This window comes from Macrotis lagotis, chromosome 1 (assembly GCF_037893015.1).
Source record: "Macrotis lagotis isolate mMagLag1 chromosome 1, bilby.v1.9.chrom.fasta, whole genome shotgun sequence".
NCBI lineage: Eukaryota > Metazoa > Chordata > Mammalia > Peramelemorphia > Peramelidae > Macrotis > Macrotis lagotis.
This window is the reverse complement of record NC_133658.1, coordinates 771,987,118-772,012,241: the sequence shown is the minus strand read 5'-3', so window position 1 is coordinate 772,012,241 and position 25,124 is coordinate 771,987,118. Positions and strand designations below refer to the sequence as shown.

The 25,124-nt window shown below is 34.0% G+C and overlaps 1 protein-coding gene across 2 annotated transcripts in view; it reads right to left on the bottom strand.

The window, feature by feature from the left end:
* Positions 1–25,124, bottom strand: part of LOC141508162 (contactin-5-like) — a 1,214,304-nt gene that overhangs the window by 704,751 nt on the left and 484,429 nt on the right. For both annotated transcript variants that reach the window (XM_074216536.1, XM_074216535.1), the window contains exon 3: positions 1,060–1,190. The gene's annotated coding sequence lies outside the window, so the exon portion shown is untranslated. The remainder of the gene's footprint in view (positions 1–1,059; positions 1,191–25,124) is intronic.

The window sequence follows — 25,124 nt, the reverse complement described above, 5'->3', positions numbered from 1 at the left end:
ATACAAGTATATTCATCATTAGAGAAGTTTCTTGGGACTGAAAGTTTTCAAAAACACCATCACATAATTTGAATATGATAAATAGGGAATAGAAAATGGAAGAAGAAACTGTTATTAATCCTTTAATAGAAACTGCATTCCTGAAGTCCTTACTTTTTCACTTTTCACAAATCACTGTCTTCAAATTTATTAGGACTTTCATGTGTAGGATGACCTGAAGATCAGAGAAAGGATAGTCTATGACTTAACTACCATTTTGAGTATGGAGATATTTATAATTGAACAGAAATCACTTGGCAGATTTAAAACTAGGTATGACAATCTTGAGACTTCATATAAAATCAAAGCATCAGGCAATTTATTTCTAACTGGGGACAGAATTGGCCTCCCCATATGATACTCAGGGTATCTAAGTAGGACTAATTATAGTCTGTCAAAAAAGCCATATGGATTTAAACTTACCTTCTGTTTTTCAAAGCTTATTTTAATGATATTATTATTTTTTTCCAAATGAAGGAAAAGCATCAGAGCAATCAGCAAAGGATACAGTTTTCATCCCTATACATATTTCCATAACTCTTGATTTTTCCTGCTAATCTTACAAAGCAGAGATAACCAAAAATAAAAGACATCATTGAATTTATGAGAAAATCTACATGCTTGGAAACTTGGTATAGAAGCCATGATGTGACTAGCACAGACAAACAAACTGGGCCAATGATGTTCTATGTTTTTTTAAAAATTCCATTATTTTAATTTCCAATTAATAACCAGAACAAACAGTTATTTCTATATTAGCTAAGGAACCACAAAAAAAGAATTGAAAAAATGTCACATTACTCAAATATCTCTTTCATGTGTCAGGATACCTTTAGGAATCTGATGTGGAAGAATAGTCATTTGTTATCATTCAATTCAAATTTTTCTACGCATATATGTAATAAATATGCACTGCATTGCACCACTTAATTTCCTTTGCATTTGAGTCCTTTGTCCTTTAATACATTCATTTTAAATTTTCTGGAGTCTAAAAGAAGAATGATTAAATGTTCACTTTACCTGAGTCTTGAAAATACTCTTCAAAAGGGAAGTAATTTTTGTAAAGTATTCCTTGTATGATGATGATAAAAAAAAATCCCAGGATATTGAGTTCTTGAATGGAGTCAAATTTTAAATTCCTCACAGGTTATCTGTATATTTATGAAACAATAACAACAACAAAGGATATTATTACAATTATATATTTTCTTCATTTCAACTTCTGGGGCTTGAAGAAAAATTTAGAGTTTGATGCTATTTATGAAATCATGAATGAGGGTGGCAATGATGTATTATTGTTTTAATAGATAATGAGAGTTTTCTATCACATATATATATATATATATATGCCCATGTAAGCTCTTTAATATTTAGTTATGCTTCATTATTTACTTATATTATAGAAAAACAGAAAGATTATTCCCAAACTAGTACGTCCTAGTCCCTGTATTTGCTGAACTGAACCACACACACACACACAAAAAAACCTTCACAAAGAAGTTGGAATTCAAATACTTGAATAAATACTTAAGCAAAATTCTACATTTTAAGATGCATTTTTTCTCTATAAAAACACCATTTTTCATGATCATAGATTTAAAATTTTAAGAAACTTCAGAAATAATTTGGTCCTAATAATTCATTTTGCATAGGGAGAAACTAACATAAGGAGAAGTTAAATGTTTCTCTCAAGCTGATACAAGTAGTAAGGAATAGAACCAAGGTTTGAACAGAGATCATAGATCCATAGGTACGACTTTGGAAGGCAGCTTTGAGGTGATTTCATTTTTCAAATGAGAAAATTGAGGCCCAGAGAGGAAAAGCATGCAGTGAAACATATTTCTATCAATCATATTTCCATAGATTTATTTCTATGTGTATGGAGTATGTTGTTAGATTATAACCAACTATGCATAGCAGATTTTTTAACTGAAAGAGCTACACAGAAGTGCAAGTTGTTATCCATGGGGTGACTGGAAATTCTAGTGACTCTCTAATACATAATGGTACACCATTAAAATCTCAAGGGGCTCTAAGAGACATTTCATATGGCTGAAATGGGAAATAGGAGTTCAGTCTTTCACAAGCTTCACCCCCAAATGACTACTGATTTCATGTCTCTTTAAAATTACAAATGAGTCTATAACAACTGAAATGTCAAAGTGATACTTGAATTTCACTATACAATAGAAGCTGATTTATTCAACACTATGGAAACTTAATTTGAATTTTAAGATTCAGTGATCACAAATAAAACCAAACATGTAAACCATACATAAATTTATAGTTTTATGTATATAGTTATATGCATAACTATATATGGTGATATATATATATATGCTATTTATAGTTTATTCTTTGTCTTTATATGTGTATGTATGCCATACAGATAAGACTCTCCTGAAGATTCTCCTGAAGATTTTTAAGATCTCCTGAAGTAAATATTGTGTTTTTCTTCATTTCTGTTAAAACATGTCTTATTTGCCCTAGTTTAACCCCATGATGTTATGAAAAATATAAACTTTGAGACTTCAGGAATCTTTTATATTAATACCTACAGTCTTTCAAAGCAGAATGATATGTGGCTATAAGACCATCAATTTAGTGAGTGACAGACCAAGAAAAAATCAGGCTCTGAAACATTTAATTTCTCTTTGTTTGTTTGTGTGTGTGTGTGTGTGTGAGAAGAGGGATTGTATTCAGATATTCTATCTAGCCATCCATAACTCATTGACTCTTCCTTTATCACAAAGGAAAAAAGCTAATGAAATCAATTAACATAGTAGGTCTCTACTATCAAAGATGTTTTAAACAGATTTTTTATTTGCTGATTCTAGCTGCAATTCTTTTGTTCATGATAAACTTTTCTTTAATATTGTCAAGTTGACTATTTTATCTTTTCAGATCACCTTTTTACTTTGGTGAATTTTCCCCCTAAATAAAACTGTTACCAAAAAATATCTATTTTTCTTTTATGTTATAACCTTCTTTATATCATGTCACATGTCCATTGGAATTTATCATGGTAAATAGAAAGACCAATCTTAAGCATTTTCTACCATATTAATTTTCAGTTTTCCCAGTCACTCTTGTCAAAAACCCTACATGTTTTTTTCAATGTATATCAAACACTTTGGAGCTCATATCTGATATGATTCTTTCCTATCCAACATATTCCACTGATTGGTTTTTCTATTTTCTATTAATTTTTTTACCAAGTAATTTGATTATTACTACCTTATGACTCAGTTTCTGGTTTACAAGTGCCACTCTTTCTTTATTTCCATTTTTCATAATTATTCAAGTTCATATCATAAATTCATCATTTTGGAATTATATTCTTTCTCTGGTCTTTCTCTAAATCCAGTGATTTTATATTTCTTTTATTCTTCTTTAAGTTTCAATAACAAGGATTTCATCAGGTCCCATTGATTGGCCTGTATCTAAAAGTTCTTCTATAAAAACCTCAATAATTCCCAGGATTTTCTTGGACTTATGTTTATCTGGCTAAGTATTGTTTATCTGGCTAAGTTCCTTTAGGTCTTATTTAAATATTGGAAGCATCTCTGTTACTACTGTGCAGTGCTCCTAAAGGGAAAATCACAGATCCTTTGATCAGTCTAATTCAGATTATTATATAGGATAAGATATTAACATTTTCATCAGTAACTTACATCTGAATTGATTAAATATGCAGTAAAGACCTTTAATAACCATTAACTGTCACTGGGTAGTGCTGACATATTGAGGGGAGGAAATTCACTTTACTTTGTAGAGTTTTAGGCATAACTCACATTTTCTTTATGGAGGTATTGGCATATCAGATAAGGAATAAAAATCCTGGGTTTGATAGAAGCCATCCCTACTGGCATGTCTACCTGAATATACCTCCTAAAAGAATGTGTCTAGTTTCCATCTCCAACCTAACTTTAAGGTTACTTCTTTGATGGAGCAGTAGCTTTTCAGGTCCCACCTTCTGATAGTGAAATTGTATAAAATAAAACCCAGTTCAAGACTGTATTTTTAGGGGTTTGGTGCTCTAGCTGGATCCTTCATATATACCTGCATAATCAGAGAATTTAAAGAAATATTAATAAATTCTTATGTTAACCTAATTCAGTTTTGATCTTTATTGAAGTCAGAGATGAAGGTTAAAAATTGTCCCTTATTAAGAAGAATTCTAAAGGTTAACACATATTTAGCTTAATTATTATTTTTAGACCAAATTTGTGGAAGTCCTCAACATGTATATATACATAAATATATAAATATATTATAAAATTGTTAAAAAAAATTTGGATTTTATGTATAACATAGATAAATAAAATATGTGGGATATTATAAAATCATTTATGACATTATATATGTCACAATATACATATGGTCATATATTATAATATATGCTTATATTGTTTATTGATTCAGATATAATTATTATATATGGGTTCAGATAAAATAATTATATAATTATTCAGATATATATTATACTGCCTAATGATTGATATAATTACTGATATAAGTATTCACATATAAGTCCAAATAAATATATATTCATATATACTCATATATTTGTGTATACATATATAGTAAGGACACAGACACATTTTAAAGTTGTATAAATATGTTTATACCTATTTGTGTGTGTTTATTTAAAAATCTCTACTTAAAAATATAATGACCACATAAGAGATTTCTATACAGTTTTGATCCTGGAAATCATAGTAAATTAATCTTTCTGTGAGAATTTATAAAAGTTCAAATATTTAAATGTTCTATGATCTCATTGATTTAGAAGTTCCCTCCCAAAAGAGTCTTTCCAGTGATATAGACCCTTATTTCACATCTCACATGACTTTTATACATGACCATAAATTCTGTTTTTTAAGTGCTAGACCTACTATTTGAACCTATATCTATCTTGATTTCAAAGTCCAGTGTTGTTTCCATGTTTCCTCTCTGAAGTGTTACATGATTATATATAAAATAATGTTGGTTTTCATTTCTGCTTTTTAACCTTATGTGTTTAAAAATATCTATTATTTATAGTGTATGCAGCACTGTGCTCTACATAAAATCTTATTTGATCCTCAAAACAGCCCTGGGAAATATGGGTAATTATTATACCCATTTAAAGTGAGAAAACTGAGGCAAATGTAGGTAGGCTAAATGACTCGATCTAGGATCACATGGTTAATTAAGCATCTGAATCTGGATTTGAATCCAGGTTTTCCTGATTCTAGGCACAGCAGTCTATCCACTGTCTGAATAAGGTGCCTCCTAGGAAAGAAACACCTAACTGTTTTCTTTTATGGTATCAAACTGTTATTTACTAAACTTTATTTCTGATAAGAGAATGCAGCTCCAGTAAATTTCTACACTTTTTAATTTGCTACTTGCAACCTACCATACCCTGGGAAATCAGTGGACTAAGTATATTAGACTTATGTGTAGAAAATAAGGAGAGAACTTTAGAAATTGCTTTAGGAACTTTACTATACAGAAACTATAGTGTACAAACTTTGCAATATTTTGTGTTACCAAGTGTGATTTTGGAAAAGAAAGAAGTACTAATTTCTTCTTTGTCCATGTGTTCGATAAGTGAGATTGCAAGAAAAAAAGGCCTCTAGGTATTTAAAAACCAATCTGTATTTGATTATCAGTTGTCATGAAACAGGGGCCAAAAATAATTAGCATTCATTGTTTTTCATAATCTGAATTTTATTTCAATTGTATATTTTATTTTTTTAAAGATCTGATTTCCAATATAAGTTATTAGATTATACTTGACTTCTTGTCATCTTAAATTTATGAATTTATGAATTTACTTATTATGAATATTCATTTATATATACATATATATTTATTATTGAAGCTGTTCCATCTTTGTGTTTTCTGATCTTTCATAGACACTTTGTGATTAAATATTTGGAGATCATTGAACTTAAGTGTAAAATTTTAGATCTGAGAAGCTTTAAGAGAATCTGATACTTTAAGAATACTAAAAATATAATTTAAGGAGTGGAATGATGTCAACTCTAGATAAGAGGATCCCTTAACATATACTCCCAGCACTTAAATAATTTTAAAAAGAAATGATTTTTGCTTTTCAAATATCATGTCCCTAACTATTTACTAAGCACCTACTAAGTGTCAAGCACTATACTATGCACTGGCAATTACAGAGTAATGCCAAAAATCTCAACTTTCAAGAACTCCAAAGTCTAAAGGGGGAGACAAAAGTCATTTACAAACAAGATATTACTGTGCTACAAGAAATATAGAAGCAATATGAATTGATACAGAATGGACTAAACAAAGCCAAGAAAGCAATATACAATATGACCACAAAAGCATAAATGAAAAGAATGGTCACCAAAATATCAAAAGTGAACATTGCAAAATTAAAAAAAAAGAATATGGTTTAAAAGAAGATTCATGAGAGAATACCTTAACCCACACCCTTGTCCATTTGTGGAGGTGAGACTTTCATTAATATTGTATTTTGCACACATTTTCAGACTGTTTTGATGTATGGATAAGTTTTATAGATTTTTCTCTTTTTTTCTCCCTCTATTAACTATTATTATATTGGAATCTCTCAAAAGGTGGGAAAGTAGGATTGCTGTGATAAATTTTGTAATATTAAAAAATTGACATCAATAAAATTATGTAGATACATTCATATCTAGCTATGTATTTGTATGTAAAATGCATTGGAGATTATTTTAGAAAGAAGGGTATAGCAGAATGAAGAATAGGGAAAGTCTTGCAGAAGGTGAGATTTTAGCAGATACTTGAATCAATCCAGGTAAGCCATTGGGTTTTGAAATACCATGTGTTTGTAAAAGTAGTTGAAGTACATTAAACAAATCTTTAACAACACATCATGTACATCAGTGGTGTCAAACTCAAATAGAAAGGATTCACAAAACCATAAATAATGAACTGTGTTAGCTTCATATTGCCTTGTTTTAAAATGCGATATTATCTCTTTTGTAAATTTCTTATTAATATTGTTAAAAAATTACAAATTATATTTTCATCCATTTTAGAACGTACTCAGGAGTGTGGCAGGCTGCATGCAATGTGGGATGCATGTAGGACACCTCTGAAGTAGATATATAGAACCATTATGTGCTCCACATACCCAAATACATGAAACTTTTCTGATTTCTTCAGCAAGGGAAACTCCTTATAAGGGCATAGGTTAGAAGAGACAGTGACTTAATTAATGGATAAAAGTCCAAAGGAACTCCCTAAAAGTCACATAGGCAAATTGAACCCTCAGTGGTGAAATACCTATTATGTCAGAGATATGATATGAGTCAAGGTTTTCCTGATGCCAAATCTAACCCTATGTCTGTTATCTTTAAGTATTCCAGGTGAAATGGATAAAATGGTAGATGCAGTGGGTCTAATTGGCAACAAGTTTGTGCTCCTTTCACAAGATAAGGAAACCATAGCTACTTATCTCTGTTGATTGCATGGCAGTCTTCTGTAATCTGAAGACATGGTTTCAAATTCCAGCTTAACCATTTATTAGTTGTATTACAGGATATTGGTCTCTCTGAACCATTTTCTCCTTTTTTTTTCACATCATTATTTTTTACTTCATATTCCCAGACTCTACCAATCACTTTTTGCAAGGTTTTGAATTTTACAGTTTTTCTCCCTCCCTCCCTTTCTCCCTGTAACAGAAGGCAATCTGATACAGGCTTTACATTTGCATACATGATAAGTATAAATAAAAATTGGATGTGTTGTGAGAGTAGAATAGATCCATAAGGAAGAAAGAAAACATTAGAGACAGCAAAATTACATAATGCACAAAACAACTTTTAAAAATTGAAGATAATAAGCTTTGGTTTTCTTTTAAATTCCACAGTTCCTTCTCTGGATACAGATGGCATTCTCTACCACAAATCCCCTAAAATTGTCCCTGATTATTGTACTGATGGAGTGAGCAAGTCCATCATAGTTGATCATCACCCCATGTTGTTGTCAGTGTGTATAATATTCTGATTCTGCTCATCTCACTCAGCATTGATTCATGCAAGTCTTTCCAGCTTTTCTGAAATCCTGTCCCTCATGATATATTATAGAATAGTAGTGTTCCATCACATACATAACCCACAATTTGTTCTGCCATTTCCCAATTGATGGGCATCCCCTCAATTGTCAATTCTTTGCATTACAAAAAAAGCTACTATGAAATTTATTGTACATATGAGGTTTTTTAACCCTTCTTCATGATCTCTTCAGGATACAGACCTACAGTGATATTTCTGGATCAAAGGATATGCACTTTTTTAATTGTCCTTTGGCTCCAATTTCAATTACTCTCTAGAAAGTTTGGATCATTCACAACTCCACCAACAATGCATTAATGTCTCAGATTTCCCACATCCCCTCCAATATTGATTGTTATTCTTTCTGAGCCAGTTTCTTCTTTTTTTAAAAAGAGAGAGAGAGAGAGAGAGAGAGAGAGAGAGAGAGAGAGAGAGAGAGCTCAAAATTATAATACTTTCTCACTGGATTATTTTTGAAAATCAATCAAGGTGTTGTATACCAATGACCTAGATATAGATAAGGATATACATAATGTACACATATATGGGCTTATGTATATATTAATATATGTGTATACACATTTATATATAAACATACGTACATATAAACATGCATATATGTATGAATGTATAAACACATGTGGAATGAAGTGGTTCTGTTATTTCATCTGTTTAAAGGAACTCCTGTGCCATAGCACTGTCTGTCTACCAATGCATATCAGCTATTTCCCTGTGATTTCTAGTCTTAAGGAATTGCCTGGGGCTATGAGAGGTCAATGACTTGTATAGGATCTCTGCTTGAATATGCCAAAGGTAGGACTTGAGTCCAGGTCTTTCTGACTATAAGACCCAGCTTCTATCCATTTTCCTTTCACTGAATCTATTACTCTTTCTCTGCTGATTCATTGTTGCATAAAGTAAACATGTAATAAATATTTATTGAATGAATGAAAACAAATTGTACTAAATGACTTTGAGGTTCAGTCTAATAATGACAGAATTATAAATCAAGTTGTTAATAGAGAAAGAATTTGAAAATTCTTCCTACACATGTAATCTGCTGACTTCTTAACAACCTCTCATGTAGTGTTATGCATGCTTTGGGAACTCAATAATGCTTGTTGACCAATTATGATTCTACTGTGGAAAAGAGATACTAAAATATCCAATATATTTCTAGGGCGAATGAAAGAACAGAAATGAAAGTTTTGAGTTTTAGAACATTTTGGTTATCATAAAAGATGCTAGATTAATAGGACCGGGTATGGAATGGACAAATGCGGACTTGGCTTTACCATCCTATTCTTCCAGTCTGCTTCTACTCTATTCTGAAATGACTCCCATGGAGATCAGAAGCTTAGCTATTGCTCTGCCACCTCACGTGATGGTTTCTTTACTGAGATGATCAAAAGAGTTCCAGTCACTTTGGTAGGCTTCTGAACTGGATATCTCCTCACTAGGGAAAAAGGACATTCATTGTATTCCATTATTTCTCCCCCCCCCACCTCAGTTACCAGGAAACTGTCAAATAATGACTCTCAGACCCTAAAAATTAGATAGAATTTAAACTGAAAGTCAGGAAAGCAAATGTTTGAACATCTCAGTTCAATTCATTAATCTGAAAATGATTCAAAATACAATTGCTCAAATAAGATGAAAGACCTTCTGTTTCTATCACTTGGATTATAAATTCTTTTTGTTGATCAACTGACTTAAAATGCTTTTTGTCATCTTCACTGAAAATAAAAGAATGAAAAGAAATTTAATCTTTTGGGATGTCAGGGAACAAATATCAGTTTCAAAACAATTACACAAATTGAGTATTGATGATAATGTGTATTGAAATGTCAAAAGGATTTCTTAATAAAGACTTTGAAAAACGTGAATAAAAATAGGAAGGTGCCAAAGAGCCACAGAAAATATGTGAATTATAGAATAAGGGCAACTGGTTCCCTGATTCATCTGTAAGAGATGTAGTTCAAAGAAAGAAAACTGTAAGTCTTTTGAAGTCAACTTCAACAAGTTTTGAAAGACTTTTTTAATGTAAAAATAGATGAATTTTATCACATGCATTAATTGGCATTGTTCTCCTTCTAAAGCATCTGGCTAACATCAAGCTATGATGGTTGGAGGCAGGACACCAATCTAATGGGACTAACTCTATGATGTGTCATGTCAAATCTTGTTGTTTCTAATTAGGCTGCATGGGTCTAATGCAGTATACCGGGGTTAACTTAGATGACCAGATCCATCTGGTATAGTCAGCCATCTGCTGAAGGGAAGAATCACAAGAATCTGCATCCACAAGGTATGATTTTGTGAATCCTGGTGTACCTTTTGGGTGGTGGTTTTACTATGCAGGCAAATTTTAATAATCTCTGGGGATTATCCTAATTCTTGACTAACTACATCCCATTGAAACAATTTCTCCTCTTTCCTGATGCCACCTGCCTGCTACTGAAACAATTCAGCTGTGAAAACTGACAGCTGGCTCTTGAAGAATGAATAGTGAGGGCAAGAAAGAGGTGAAATGGACACATGAGCAGTGGAATGGAAAAAAAAATGTAAATTTCCATGCTGAGGTTGTAGATGATGTTTTCTTCTTTGTTGACCTCAGAAAAATATATTCTCTTTTATTCTAGAATTTATTAATCACAAAAAGTGGGGGAAACACTAAAATTATTGGCAGGGGAATCTATGTTTGCTTCCTAGATGTTCCTTGTATTAGCTATATAATGTTAAATATATCTCTGGGTCTCAATTTTCTTTTCTTTCTTTTTTTTTAGTTTTTTTTTGCAAGACAATGGGGTTAAGTAGCCTGTCCAAGGCCATACAGCTAGGTAATTATTAAGTGTCTGAGGCTGGATTTGAACTCAGGTACTCCTAACTCCAGGGCCGGTGCTCTATCCACTGCTCCACCTTGCTGCCCCTTGGGTCTCAATTTTCTTATCAGTATATCAAGGGGAGCTATACTAAATGACCTCTGAGATCACTTCAATTTCTTTACCAATATTCTGATGAAATAATATATATATATATATATATATATATACATATATATATAATAGGTACTTAAGAATTTCTTTAATAGATTTATAAAAATATTTGTTAAGATTATTACAATGTAAATGAAAAAGATTTTCATTATCAAAATCCTCATATTTTCATATCTTAATGATTTTGACATGGGAGCCATGTTGCCAAGGTTAGTATATTGTGGGGCAGGGGGTGTCCCACATTCCCATGTTTGCAGAATTTTGAAGTCTGGTACATTTGAGAATCAGAGGTTTTCCCTACTCTATTAGACCTTGTCCTTTTGTCTATGAATCAATAAATCAGTCAAAAACCATTCTTATTCTTCTAAGTAGTTCATCACTTATTTAGATTAGTGTCTATTTCTAAAGTATATGCTGTATTAAAATGCCAGTAAGAACAATACTTAATGTTTTTCAGAGACCTAATATTTCAGAAAACTCCAGCTATCATAGACACCATTCCCAAGAACTACCTAACTATTTGAGATAGTTTTAATAAAGTAATTTGCATTATTATATTGCTTTGTAATTGCTGAATTGCTTGATAACAATTCTATGGAGAGAATATTCCACATCTAATCAACACTAAGCCTGGTGCACGCAGACAGTTATAAATAAGTGGGTCGATTTTCTGCTGTCACTTGTTTTGCGAGGTAACCAAAGAGGTTTGCTAGTCTGGGATTCAGCCAACAGTCACCATTCTAAAGATATGAAGAACTTCCTTGCAGAGAGACAAAGAGAACAAATAATGATTCCTGCATGAATGACTGCCCGTCTCCAGATTCTTGATATTGCAATAAGCAAGCCATTCAAGAACCATTTGTGCATTCAATGACTATATTGAAAATAGAATGAAGAGAAATCAGCCTGGAAATTCTGTGAAGCCCAGCCTGCAAGAAGTCATGACTTGGCTGAAGAATAGTTATGTTGACAATGCACTCCAGGCAAGTTACATAGACAAGAAGTTGATGGATATGAAAGATTGGGACCAATGGTTTTGCAGGAAATGGAGTCACAAGAAATTCAGGTCAGAATTCAGGGTTAGGAGAGAAATGACAAATGTTCCAGAAGATGCTATGGCTGTATTTGAATAAATGTATATTGTTGTACATGTTACTTGGGTCTTTTTGACAACTCTGCTTTCCAATACTCCCAAACTTGTCTTCCTTATACACAGAACTAATCATGCCTGTTCTCTCAATACCCTTTGATGAATCCACTCCCACATCTGCTTCTGACTCTTAGGATTTTGCCACTGTTCCTTAACTTTCCTCAGATATTGAAATACCCTCCACAAATGTAGATTTCAGGTCCTAGAATATCACTCTACCTCTCTGGCATCCTCCTATTGCTGCTTTACCACCAAGACCTCTATTTGGGTCCAAGTCAGCCATACTTCATTCCTCTCCTGATGGCATCTGATTCTCTTTTCCACTAGTTCCAAACTTCAGTTTTTCTATCCCTTCCATGTGCTTCCTTCCCTCATCTCACTGAAAACTGTAAGGACCTTGAAAGTAGGAATTGTTTTTCTTTTTGTTTGCATTTATATCACCAGCAGATTCATTTGAAGCAAGTGATGCATCTCCTGTTAGGAATTTAGCAAAAACTTAATAAGTGCTTTTGCCTTGCCTAACTATTATTTACTGAGAAAATTTCAGACATATTTTCAAAGCCCTCCTCAAAAATAACATCAATTTATCACTTGATAAGCATTTATTAATCTATATTAATCTATGTAACTACTGTGCTGGGTCCTGGGGAAGCAAAGATAAAAGTTCTTGCTCTCAAGTAACTTACATTTAATCAGGATGAACAATTTATAAATATTATTTATATATGTTATATATATAGGTATATGGAAAATAAATATGAAATTGAGCCTTGATAATTTGGGAATGAAAGTCATTAGCAGATGGGATGGATAGCGATTCTATAGATGTAGTTAAGTATGCATTACAGGCATGAAACTGTTAGTAAAGGAGATGGACTAACGAGATCAAGGACCAAGGAGACCAGAATGAGTATATTTAAAAATGTGAGTAGAGAAGTAATGTATAATGAAACCAGAAATGTGAGGACCAAATTATGGAGGACTTTGAATGACAAAAGAGTTTGAATTTGATATAGGAGGTGATAGGGAACCACCAGTACTTATTGAATGTGAGTGACATAACTAACATCAGCATTTTGGGAAAATCACCTAGGCAACAAAGGAAAGGATGTATGGTTCTTGTCCTTTGCTACTAAAGAAGATCAGAATGACATCACTATGTTTGAGACAAATTGCAGTGTATCCTACTATGGCTGAACAGACCAATATGAGCTCAGAATGCTCTACCACAAGGTCAGGCACAAAAAGTCCAAGTGAACAAAAGAAAGGTTATATTCTAGAGGGGAGTAATATGAGTCAGGAAATTTAAAGAAAAGGTTAATGTAATAGCCCATACAGGAAACTATGAGGTTCTAAACTTGAATGGTGGCTGTGTGCATATGGAGAGAATGATGAAGATTAAGGGAAGAGGGAAGGGAATAAGCATTTATTAAGTCTACTATGAATCAGACACTTCGCTGAGTGCTTTTTGAAAATTTTATGTCATTTGATCCTCAAAACAACTCTGAGAAATGAGATCTATTATTATATTATTATTATTATTATGCCCATTTTAGAGTTGAAGGAACTGAGGCAGAGGTTAAGTGATTGCCCAAGGTCACAGAACTAGAAAGAGTCTGAGGCCAGATTTGGCCTCAGTTCTTCCTGACTCCAAACCCTGAGCACTATCTTTTATTTTATCTTGCTCAGATGCTATGGAGCTAGAAGTGACAAGATTGGCAACTGATCAGATGTGGTGCAAGAAAGACTGAGGAGTTAAGAATAATGCATATGACCAGAAGGTGAGACATCCTTCACAGAAAAACAAATTCTGCCTCTCCATCATTATCTTGACCTATAACCCTTTACATATTTCAGGATTTAAAGCATCGGGAATTTTTCTCTTATTTACCCTATATTTTCTCATGTCTATGCCTTTGCTTGCATTACTTACTATGCTTGGATCACATTCCACACAAGATTTTTTGTTGAATTTCTACTTTTCTTTTAAATTCAAACTTAAAATTGGTCTCCTCCAGGAATCTATCCCTGGTTCCCTGTTTTTTAATGACCTTTCCCTTGAAACTCAGAACTTTGCTTGGATTTCTATACTCATCATGCTTTATTTTAAAAATAGAAGTATTTTTACCACTAACCAAGATCAAAAGAAATGCAGTAAACTGGGAAACAATCTTTACTACTAATGTTTCTGACAAAGGACTCATTTCTAAAATATACAGAGAACTGAGTCAAATTAAAAAAAAATTCCCCAATTGACAAATGGTCAAAGGATACGCAAAGACAATTTACAGATGAGGAGATTAAAGCAATCTACTGTCATATGAAAAATTGCTCTAAATCATTACTTATTAGAGAAATGCAAATTAAAGCTTCTCTGAGGTACCACCTCACACCTCTCAGACCGGTCAATATGGCCAGAAAGGATAATGATCATTGTTATAAGGGTTGTCGGAAATCTGGGACACTATTACATTGTTGGTGGATCTGTGAAATCATCCAAACTTTCTGGAGAGCAATTTGGAACTATGCCCCAAGGGTGTAAAAAAATGTGCATACCCTTTGATCCAGCAATACCACTACTGGGTCTATACCCTGAAGAGATGATCAAAAAGGGTAAAAACATCATTTGTACAAAAATATTCATAGCAGCCCTGTTTGTGGTGGCAAAGAGTTGGATTAAGTAAATGTCCTTCAATTGGGGGATGGTTTAGCAAATTGTGGTATATGTATGTCATGGAACACTATTGTTCTATTAGAAACCAGGAGGGATGAGAATTCAGGGAAGCCTGGAGGGATTTGCATGAACTGATGCTGAGTGAGATGAGTAGAACCAGAAAAGCACTATACAACCTAACAGCAACATGGGGGCAGATGATCAACCTTGATGATGCATTCATTCCATCAGTGCAACTATCAGCAACAATTTGGGGCTATCTGCAATGGAAAATACCATCTGTATCTGGAGAAAGAATTGTGGAGTTTGAACAAAGACTGAGGACTACCACCTTTTATTTGTTTGTTTGTTTGTTTTAGGTTTTTGCAAGGCAAATGGAGTTAAGTGGCTTGCCCAAGGCCACACAGCTAGGTAATTAGATGCTCTATCCACTGTGCCCCACCTTTAATTTAGAAAAAAAAACTGATATCTTGTCTCCTCTTGCTGTCTCTAATACTTTACATTTCTTCCTTAAGGATATGATTTCTCTCTCATCACATTCAATTTGGATCAATATATACCATGGAAACAATGTAAAGACTGACAAATTGCCTTCTGTGGGGGGAGGGAAGTAAGATCAGGGGAAAAATTGTAAAACTCAAAATAAATAATATCTTTAAAAAAATAGAAGTATTTGTGTCTATTGTATTTCCCTTGTAGAATCCTTAAGGGCATTACCAGAATCTGACATATACCTAGTATCTAAAATAGTGCTTTGTACCCACTCAATGTTTTTTCAGTTTTATTTTTGCAGTTCATCTTCTAATCATCTCAATTAAACTAGATAAATATTTACTTAGCACCCACTTTGTATGTCAATTAAGTTGTAAGGATATAAAAAGCAAAAATAAAAAGTAATTCTTGCTCTCAAGCAGCTTATGTTCAATGGAACAAAATACAGAAATAGTATTCATCCTTGAATTATTATTCTTTTATCCTAATTCTAATGACACAATGGTTAAAATAACTTGACTGAAGCTCATTTGTGAAAGTACGTATGATTTTGGTTCTGCAATAACCACAGGGATTTTGTAAGACTCAATTTCAGAGAATGAGAGTCAAATAGCACTTTAATGAGATATAATGATTTCCCATGAAAATAATGGGTTCAAAAGAAAAATAAGGAATTTTCATACTTTTTTAATATTTACAAATACCACATGTATAATCTCCATTTTACCTTATATCTTTTCAACTTCTTTTCTCATAAATGCTCAGGAACTTCCTGACCTTTATGTCTTCAGAACAGTCTGAATCTCATCTGTTCGTGGCAGTTCCTAAAAGTCATACTGTTACATTTGTCACTATTAGTTAAGAATGCCATAAAACTTAAAGACAACTAGAATTTTCTCTCATCGTGCTTTTTTTTTGTCTCTCATTCTCAGGTCAAAAGGACTGCCTTGAGCAAATCACAAAACACTGAATTGTGTGTTGAAAGATTTCATTTCAGAAAACCAGGAGCTCCCAGACCAACCTTGTTGCTGCCATTTGTCACATTTACCACATGTGTCTTCTATCTCAACAAATTCTTTTCTCCCCTAAGCCCAATGTCATAGAATAAATCACGATCTTAGACACTCACTCAAAAATCTTCACAAAGGAGAGCTCCAGGCTGAAGTCAATATTATAGACTTTATTCCCTTAGGATGTTTAGGATCTGTGAGAACTAAAAAAGAATAGTGCTGCTGTTTCCCACCCCTGACTCTGCAGCTGTTAGCGCCTCTGCAGCAAGGAGCAAATGTCACTGAGGCACTGTCAGGAAAGTCACACCTAGGAAAAATAGCACTATGGCCCAGCTGGTTGCCAAAGTCAGTAATCATCATGTAATGGACTGCTTGGAGCTAGACTTCTGTTGTGACCATTCCTTCCAATCGGTCTTCATTGAGCAGGGATTTGTTTCAAGTTAGCAGTAGTTTGGTTTTTTTTCAACATTTTTTAGACATGGTGATAATCTTGTGTTTAAAGGGTTTATTTCCAAATTAAAGAAGAACCCAGAATCCTTAAAAATTTACAGGAGTGTTTTCTATAGGTGGCAATCACATAGATGTAGAGAATTATGAATGTAACAGAAACAAAATCTGTTTTTATGCTGTTAAAAACTGGGAATCGTGTTAAAGGTATAGAAAGTTCTTTGCTCTTGAGATGTAAATTGACTCTTATTGTTTCATTGTTTATGTAAAATTTGTATCCTGTCTCTTCATTCCCAAGCCCCAACTTCCAACCTTCTACCTGGGGTCCGGTCATGTGTGGGGGGGGGATTTCCCCTTCATCTCACCTTCTCATAGAGGTTGGCATGACAGGAAGTGACATGTTGACATGTTGAACTTGGGGGTCACACATCTTGGGACAGAAAGGACCAGTACATAGCATGCCATTGGAAGATGGCTGGACCAAGACACAAGACTATGCCCCACATGCTAGCTTTGCCCAGCTGTCCACAGAAGGGTATTTAACTGGAAGCACCAGCCCTTCTGGGCTCTTCTTGATTCTATCTTCTGATCTTACAGGATAGCTGCATCTCTCTTTCCTTCCTAGGTCACATGCTCCCATGCTAGGCCCCCATGGGCCCCCATGCCACATAGCCTGGGCTGTTTCACTCTCTCTCTCTCTCTCTCTCTCTCTCTCTCTCTCTCTCTGTCTCTCTGGGTGTATCTCTCTTCCTCTTTCTCTGAATGTCTTTCTGTTTGTCTGTCACTCTCTTTCTCTGTCTCTCTTTGTCTCTATCTCTGTCTTTCCTTCTCTGTCTGTCTGTCTCTGTCTCTCTGTGTGTGTCTTTCTCTCTTTCTCTGTCTCTGAATGTCTCTCTGTCTCTGTCACTCTGTCTCTGTCACTCTCTTTCTCTGTCTCTCTGTCTCTATCTCTGTCTGTCCTCTGTCTGTCTGTCTCTGTCTTTGTCTCTCTCTGTCTCTCTCTCTGTCTCCTCTTTCACTCTCAAACTTCACCTAATCTATTCTGAAAGTGATTACTGCTTTTCTAGGAGTTTTAACCTATATATTTGTAATAATTTGCTAAAATAAAACCCTGAGCTGTTTCAACTTCCAAGAGAAAGCTCGAATTCTTTTAATAGTCTTAAATCTTCTGTCTTCAATCGCAAAATTTTTATTAATTGGCAACAATATGTGTCAGTGGGGAAGGAGTTATGGATTAAATAAATTTCCCTAATTTTGCTCTTCTCCAATATCAAGCCTCATGGGCTTGACCTTTACAAAGAGAAATTTCAGTATAATAAATATGGTTTTGTTTATTATTGGGTATAAATAGAACAAGGGAAGAATGGTTGGATGTTAAGTCAGAAGACCTGAGTTTGAATTGGTTTTTCATTTTACTAGCTTCATGGCATTGGGTAAATCTCTGAACTACTCTAAGCCTCATTTTTCTCCTTTCCAATATCTATAGCACAGATAGTTTTGAAGACAAATGAACTAATCTCTATCTACTGCTATACCTTTGAACCCTTTGTCTTTCATTCTCAGAATACTTTACTTCATCATCTCTACCCCTTGGCAAACCTACCTAAATTCAAGGCTCTTCTTAAATCTTAAGTCCTTTCCAGATTGCCCCCATTATTTTGCCAACCCACTTTCAATTACAACTATTTTCTATTTAGTTTTTATTGATTTATGTATGCACATGCTGTTTATTCCTAGTACAATGTAGGCTTCTTGAGGGCAGGAACTATTTATATTTTTTCCTTTATATTCCCACTGCTTTCCTTAATTCATACTTATTTGACTAAGTTGAATTGTTGCATGTAAAACATTTTGCAACTTGAAAACATATATATTCATTGTAATTTTCATGCTTTGTTATTAGGGAATATTTGAATGTAGGTATCGAACAATTAGAAAATCTGCTAGATTTTTTAAAGAAGAATTACAAGGTATTTTATGAAATTCTGAAGCCCAAGAAATGACTGGTTACTTTCTCTTTTATGAAGTTATCCAACTGATACAATCTATTTCAATTCTACAAACATTAATTTGATAAAATTGTGGTATGTTCCAAGCATTTGCTTAGTAGCTGTGGGAATTACAAACATGTCTCTGACCTTAAGGAGTTCCTAGTCTAATGGATATGGGAATAAAAAGAAGGAAGGAATAATTTACATAAATAAAATACTAAAAATAGCCTTCTACAGTAAACAAGAAACCAAATTTGGCATCAGAAACTCTAGGTTCAAAAAATAGCTGTACCAGTAACACCTATGTACTATAATCTTGGGGAAAGTATGTAACCTATATGGGCTACAGTTGCCTAATCTGAAAAATGAAGAGCAATAGTATCATACTGTTAGAATTAGAGGGTTGTAAAAGAACTAGGAACTTCTTTTACAGATGGAAACTTGATAAAGTTGGACTACATGACATTTAAAGTCCCTTCCAACTCTAAATCATTGATCCTATTAATATTTTAAGGCAATAAATTAATGAGAGGTGAAAAAAGTCCCCCCAAAAAGAGTTGGTAGGATAGCACATTGTACCTATAGGAGATAGGAGATGGGCATTGTACAAATTTTCAAAGCAGAGAAGAAGCTGCATTCATCATAATAAAGGTTATTGGTTTTTATTTCAATTTTTTGGAAAAATTGTAGAATGCATTATTGAATGTTAAACATGATTATACATGTATAATGTATAACATATTACTTGCTATTGTGGGGAGGGAAGGGAGGTAGAAAAATGTGGAATTCAAAATCTTAAAAAAGATGAATGTTGAAACTATATTTTCATGTAGTTGGAAAAAACAAAATAAAATAGCATTTATTTTTAAAAAATGAATTATCAAAGATAATTTGTAAAAACCTGGAAAGGTAAGTGGTGATAACTATGTTCCCACTTAGATTCCAAGTAATTCCAGTAATCATATTTCCTTGTTCTTAGAAGATTACTTAATTAACTTCAATACACTTAGCTTTTAGTGAAACATTTGACAAAATAACTTACTATATCCTTGTAAAAATTTAGATGATCACTTGTTGGAAAAGTTTTAAAGGTGATTCTTGTTTAGAGAATGGATGACCTCTGTCAGGGAACTGAATGATCTCTTTTCTCCCTTCTTTTGTAGTTTGGTTATTTCAGTCATACCTGACTTTTCATGACTCCATTGAGGGATTTCTTGACTAAAAAAATGAGAGTGATTTATCATTTTCTTCTCCTGTTCTTTATATAGATGAGGAAACTGAGGCAAACAGGGTTAAGTGACTTGCTCAGGTTTATACAACCACTAAGTGTCAGAGCTCAGATTTGAACTTGAGTTTTCCTGAGTCCAGTTCTAGAGTTGGGTCCATTGTGATATCTAGTTGCCTGCTCCTTGATTTGGTGATTGCTTTTGGATTGTTCTGATTAGTATGTTTTCCTTACATTAAAGAAATATGTGCCTCTCTGCAACTTATATTCATCGATTAAATAAAAGGATAGAAAAGGTTCAATCCTTTTTATATATGCTTACCTTTTAAATATTTAAATACATTTATCAACCACAACAAGGGTTTTGAATGAAGTATACAGAGAAGGACTTTCAGAGCAGGTGATATGAGTTAAATTTGTCACACATATTTCTTACATGTAAACCTCATTATTATTATTGTTTAAGTTCAAACTAATTTCTCCCATGGATGCTGTATGTCTTTCTGGGAAGGAGTAAACCAGGTTTTAGGGAAAGATTTTTTAGATAAACTGTTTTCACTATTTTATCTGAGAGTAGTAGTAGCTGCACTCTAGCAATCCAACCTGCCAAATTCAAACAGAAGTTGGGAAATAGTTCTTTTATTTTTTTCTTTTTCTAATTCTTCCTAGTCTTCTTCCTCCTTCTACTTCTTCCTCTTTCTCTTTCCTCTCTTCCTCCTCCTGTTTTTTCTTCCTTTTCTTCATTTTTTTCAAAAAGTTTTGTCCAGCATAGTTTTCATTTTTGATTGATTGAAATATAACTTTGAAAAACAAGCTTTAAAAAGCCCATTGATCTGGCCTCAGACAATAATTAACATAGCTGTGTGGCCTTGGGCAAGCTACTTAACCCCATTGCCTTGCAAAAAGAAAAAAAAAACCTAAAAAAATTAATTTTAAAAAGCCCATTGGATTTTAAATAGAGTAACTTGACTACCCAAATCATTCAGGGCTTCCCTGATTAGCCAATAATAGATCCAGCCCAAGCCTCTGTGGCTCCATGTTGAGTTTTGATACTTTAGAATGACTGTAAATAGTAATTATTTTTATTTTTATGGCTAGAAACTGAGGATCTTGCCCTCCCAGACTGATATCTTTGGAATGATAAATTGGGCCATCTTTTATCTTAGTTCTTACCTAGCTTTTAATCATTAAATGGGTTGCTCTTGTTTGTCCTTCTTTATCAAAGAGGATAGGGGCATCTAGGTGGCACAGTGGATGGAGCACTGGCCCTGGAGTCAAGAGGACCTAAGTTCAAATCTGGCCTCAGACACTTAATAATTACCTAGCTGTGTGACCTTGGGCAAGCCACTTAATCCCACTGCCTTGCAACCCTCCCCCCCCCTAAAAAAAGGACCATGATATCTGGGATGCTATGACATGCAAGTGACTTGGATTTAAGTGAGGGAGGATTGTGCAAAGTCATCAGTCTCATTTTCTCCTAGGAAAGACTTTAATTTTAGAAATTCCAGGGTCACCCACTGTATCCTAGACCATCTCTGAGACTCTGGAGCAGAAAGTAAAATCAATATGTAACTCTCCTGATGACATTGAACCTCTTCCTTTATGAGGGACTAACAACAACAGCAATTAAAGATACTTTTCTAATTAAAACTTCTCTTCTCTGAACTAAACTATATTCATTATTTCAACTAAGTCTATTTTCTTTAGCATTCTTGTGAAATAATCATACTCCAAATATGGACTGATCAGAACAGAGTTTATTTATTAGCACAATACTCTCAGATAACTCATAGTCTAATGAAGGCAATCTGAAAATAACTAAGAGATAATCAAAAGAGGGAAGGAACTAGCATTGAAGTGGTTCAGGAAAGGCTTCTCATAGAAGGTAGGATTTTAGATGGAGCTTATAGGAAGACAGGGAGGCCAAGAGGTAGAGATGAAGTGTCATGAGTGACAGTCAGTGAAAATTACAGAATATGGAGATACAAGGAGTAAAGTGGACAGAGTCATTAGATCAAAGGTTATCTGGATGTGGTGGTGGGGGGCAGTAAGATGAATGAGGAATGGAAAGGAAGGAGGGAATCAGTCTGTGTATGGGTTTGTATTCTAAGCAGTGAATTTTATATTTCATCACCTGTCATTGATAGCCACTTAAATGTATCGAATGTATATAGGAGGAATGGAATGGTAAGAGTTATGCCTTAGGAATATTTATTTAACAGCAGAGTGGTAGATGGATTGGAATGAGGAAAGACCTGTGGTATGGAGATTAGTCAGCAGATTGGTAATAGTCTAAGCAGGAGGTGAGGAGGGATTGAATCAAGGTGCTAACAGTATCTGAAGAGAAAAAGGGGCATGTTTGAAAAATGTTTGTTGTTGAAACTCCTGCTGCTGCTATTCCTACTGCTACTCCTACTCATACTCCTCATACTAGTACTACCACCACCACTTTACTATTACTGCTATTACTACTGCTTTTCTTCATTCATCCATCCAATGATCCATCCATTCAAGTCATTGCCAATAAAAACCAAACAAAAAACCAACAATGAATACTATAGCATTCCACTAGCAACTACTCCTAGTTGGCACTAATTCATTTATTCATTCATATTTTGAATGTAAATAAATTCTAACTTCATCTAAACTTTTCCTGCAAAGATGATGTTGGTGGTTTTATCAATTTCAACATTTTTCTTCCTTCATATTTTTATTCTCTTTTTCTTCACTTTTTAAACCTGTCTGACTATTCTTCCTCAGTCTTTTCTGCTATATGAATATCCATCTCATATCTCCAAGTACAGATCCTCTTTAAAGTTGAGCCCTAGGACCTCTTCTCTCTCTACATCTCTCTTTAGGTGATCCTATCCCATGGATTAAAATACTGCTTAGTTGAAAATGTCTCCCAAATCTATATATCCAACTTTAATTTACTTCCAAAAGTCTTGGCCAACATTTCCTACTGCTTGCTAGACAGTTCCACCTGGATGTTTAATTTGTATCACACATTATACATGTCCAAAATTAAAGTCATGATACGCCTTCCCTTCCTAAAACCTTTTATGTTTCACAGCATCTTTATGGTTATACAAATTCAATCTCAGAGTCATACTTAACTCTTGATTTTCCCTCATCACCCCACACATATGAGCAGTTGCCAAGTCTTGTTGACTCTACCTATACCTCTCCTACATTAGTCCTCTCACAAAACCACTAAACTCATTAAAGCAATCACCACCAATTGTTAGTGCTAACTAGTTGCACTTCTCAGTTTCTAGTCTGTTCTACTCAGGGTAATTCTCCATATAACTACCCAAAAGGCTCTTTAAAACACAGGAAAGCTCATGGCATTCCACTCTCATGAATATTCAATGCCTTTTTATTTTTGCTTTGATGATTAAATAATAATTATTCAGCTCCAAATTAGCAACCTTTCAAAATTTGCACCCAATGTGCCTTTCCAGTTATTTCCTATTGTTCCCATTTATTAACTTTATGCTCCAGCTAAACTGACTATCTCTCAAACTTCTCATTTGCCTTTACTTAGAATGTAGAATGAAATTTGCCTATGATTGGTAGATGAATTTTGCAGGGGGAGATCTCTGCTCTTCAGGTTTATTCCCACTTGAGGTGTTTGAGGGTTGCCCACCTTTAGGAGTGACTGTCAATACTTGGATGGAAATCTCCCAGGACAAATTATACAACCAGTGAGTGATATGACTGTGATCAATTTCTTCAAATTAATTAAGTATTAATTAATTATTAATTTATTCTCCTCCTCTTGCAGATTTAGAATAGTATGAATAAATATTAAAGAAAATAGTTCTTGGATTTAAAAGACCCACATTTCAGCTCCTATTCTTCCACTTATTGACAATGTGTCCTTGGTTATGTCACTTCATCTCTTTAAGTCTCAATTTCTTCTGTAAAATGAGAATAACAATTGCACTACCTACCTCAGAGGTTGTTATGAGGAAAGTGATTTATGAACATAAAATATCACTTAGAAGTATGAGAATGTCATCATTTTTCTCTATAGAGTAGGAGAGTATCCAAAAACATATAAAGCTATTGCTTCTTTCAATACAATGGTAATTATGAAGTCATTTACAAGAGTAATGTTGTCATCAGGTTCAAACAATTCTTATGCTATCAGTTCTCTCATTTCTGATTGAATGTTATTGTTATGATATACTTTAATATTTCACAGTGATGTGATGGTCATTTTGTGGTCTTCTGCCTTGATTTTATTGGAGTGTCCTCTCTGAGTTCAAACTCCCAATCCCTACTTGAACTGATTGGTTAAATCCTCTAAGAGTAACTAATTCTTCCCTTACAGGTAATCCTGATGGACTGAGAGATTCTAGTACTGGTAATCATGAATCCTCATCCAGTGTGTACCAGTTAATCAATCAGTTAACATCTCCCTAAATGTCTACAAATTCCAGTTCTTTGTATACATGATGTCTCTAGGGAGAGTTGATATGAACTTAAAAAGTCAGGGTGGCTAGGTGGTGCAGTGGATAAAGCACCAGCCCTGGAGTCAATGACCTAGCTGTGTGACCTTGGGCAAGCCACTTAATCCCATTTGCCTTGCAAAAAACCTAAAAAAATATATAAAAAACTTAGAAAGTCATGTAGCAAAGGGATAACTAACTCAGAGCTTCAAGTCCTTTAAGAATTTCTCTTTTTATAGGTGTAGCTCCTACCTATGTTCAGAACCTCTGTAGAGTTCTGAAGCTCTTTTTCTTGGTGTATCAGCTGTCTATGTAAACACTGACACCATCCACTGCTCTTCTGAAGACACAACTACCAATACCAACAGGTAATCTAAGTCTGATTTTTGTTGTTGTTGTTGAAAGGTAATGGGGTTAAGTGGCTTGCCCAAGTCCACACAGCTAGGCAATTATTAAGTGTCTGAGATCACATTTGAACTTAGGTTTCCTGACTCCAGGGCCGGTGCTCTATCCACTGTGCCACCTAGCTGCCCCAGGGAATCTAAGTCTGACCTTTTTGAAGTTTACAAGATTA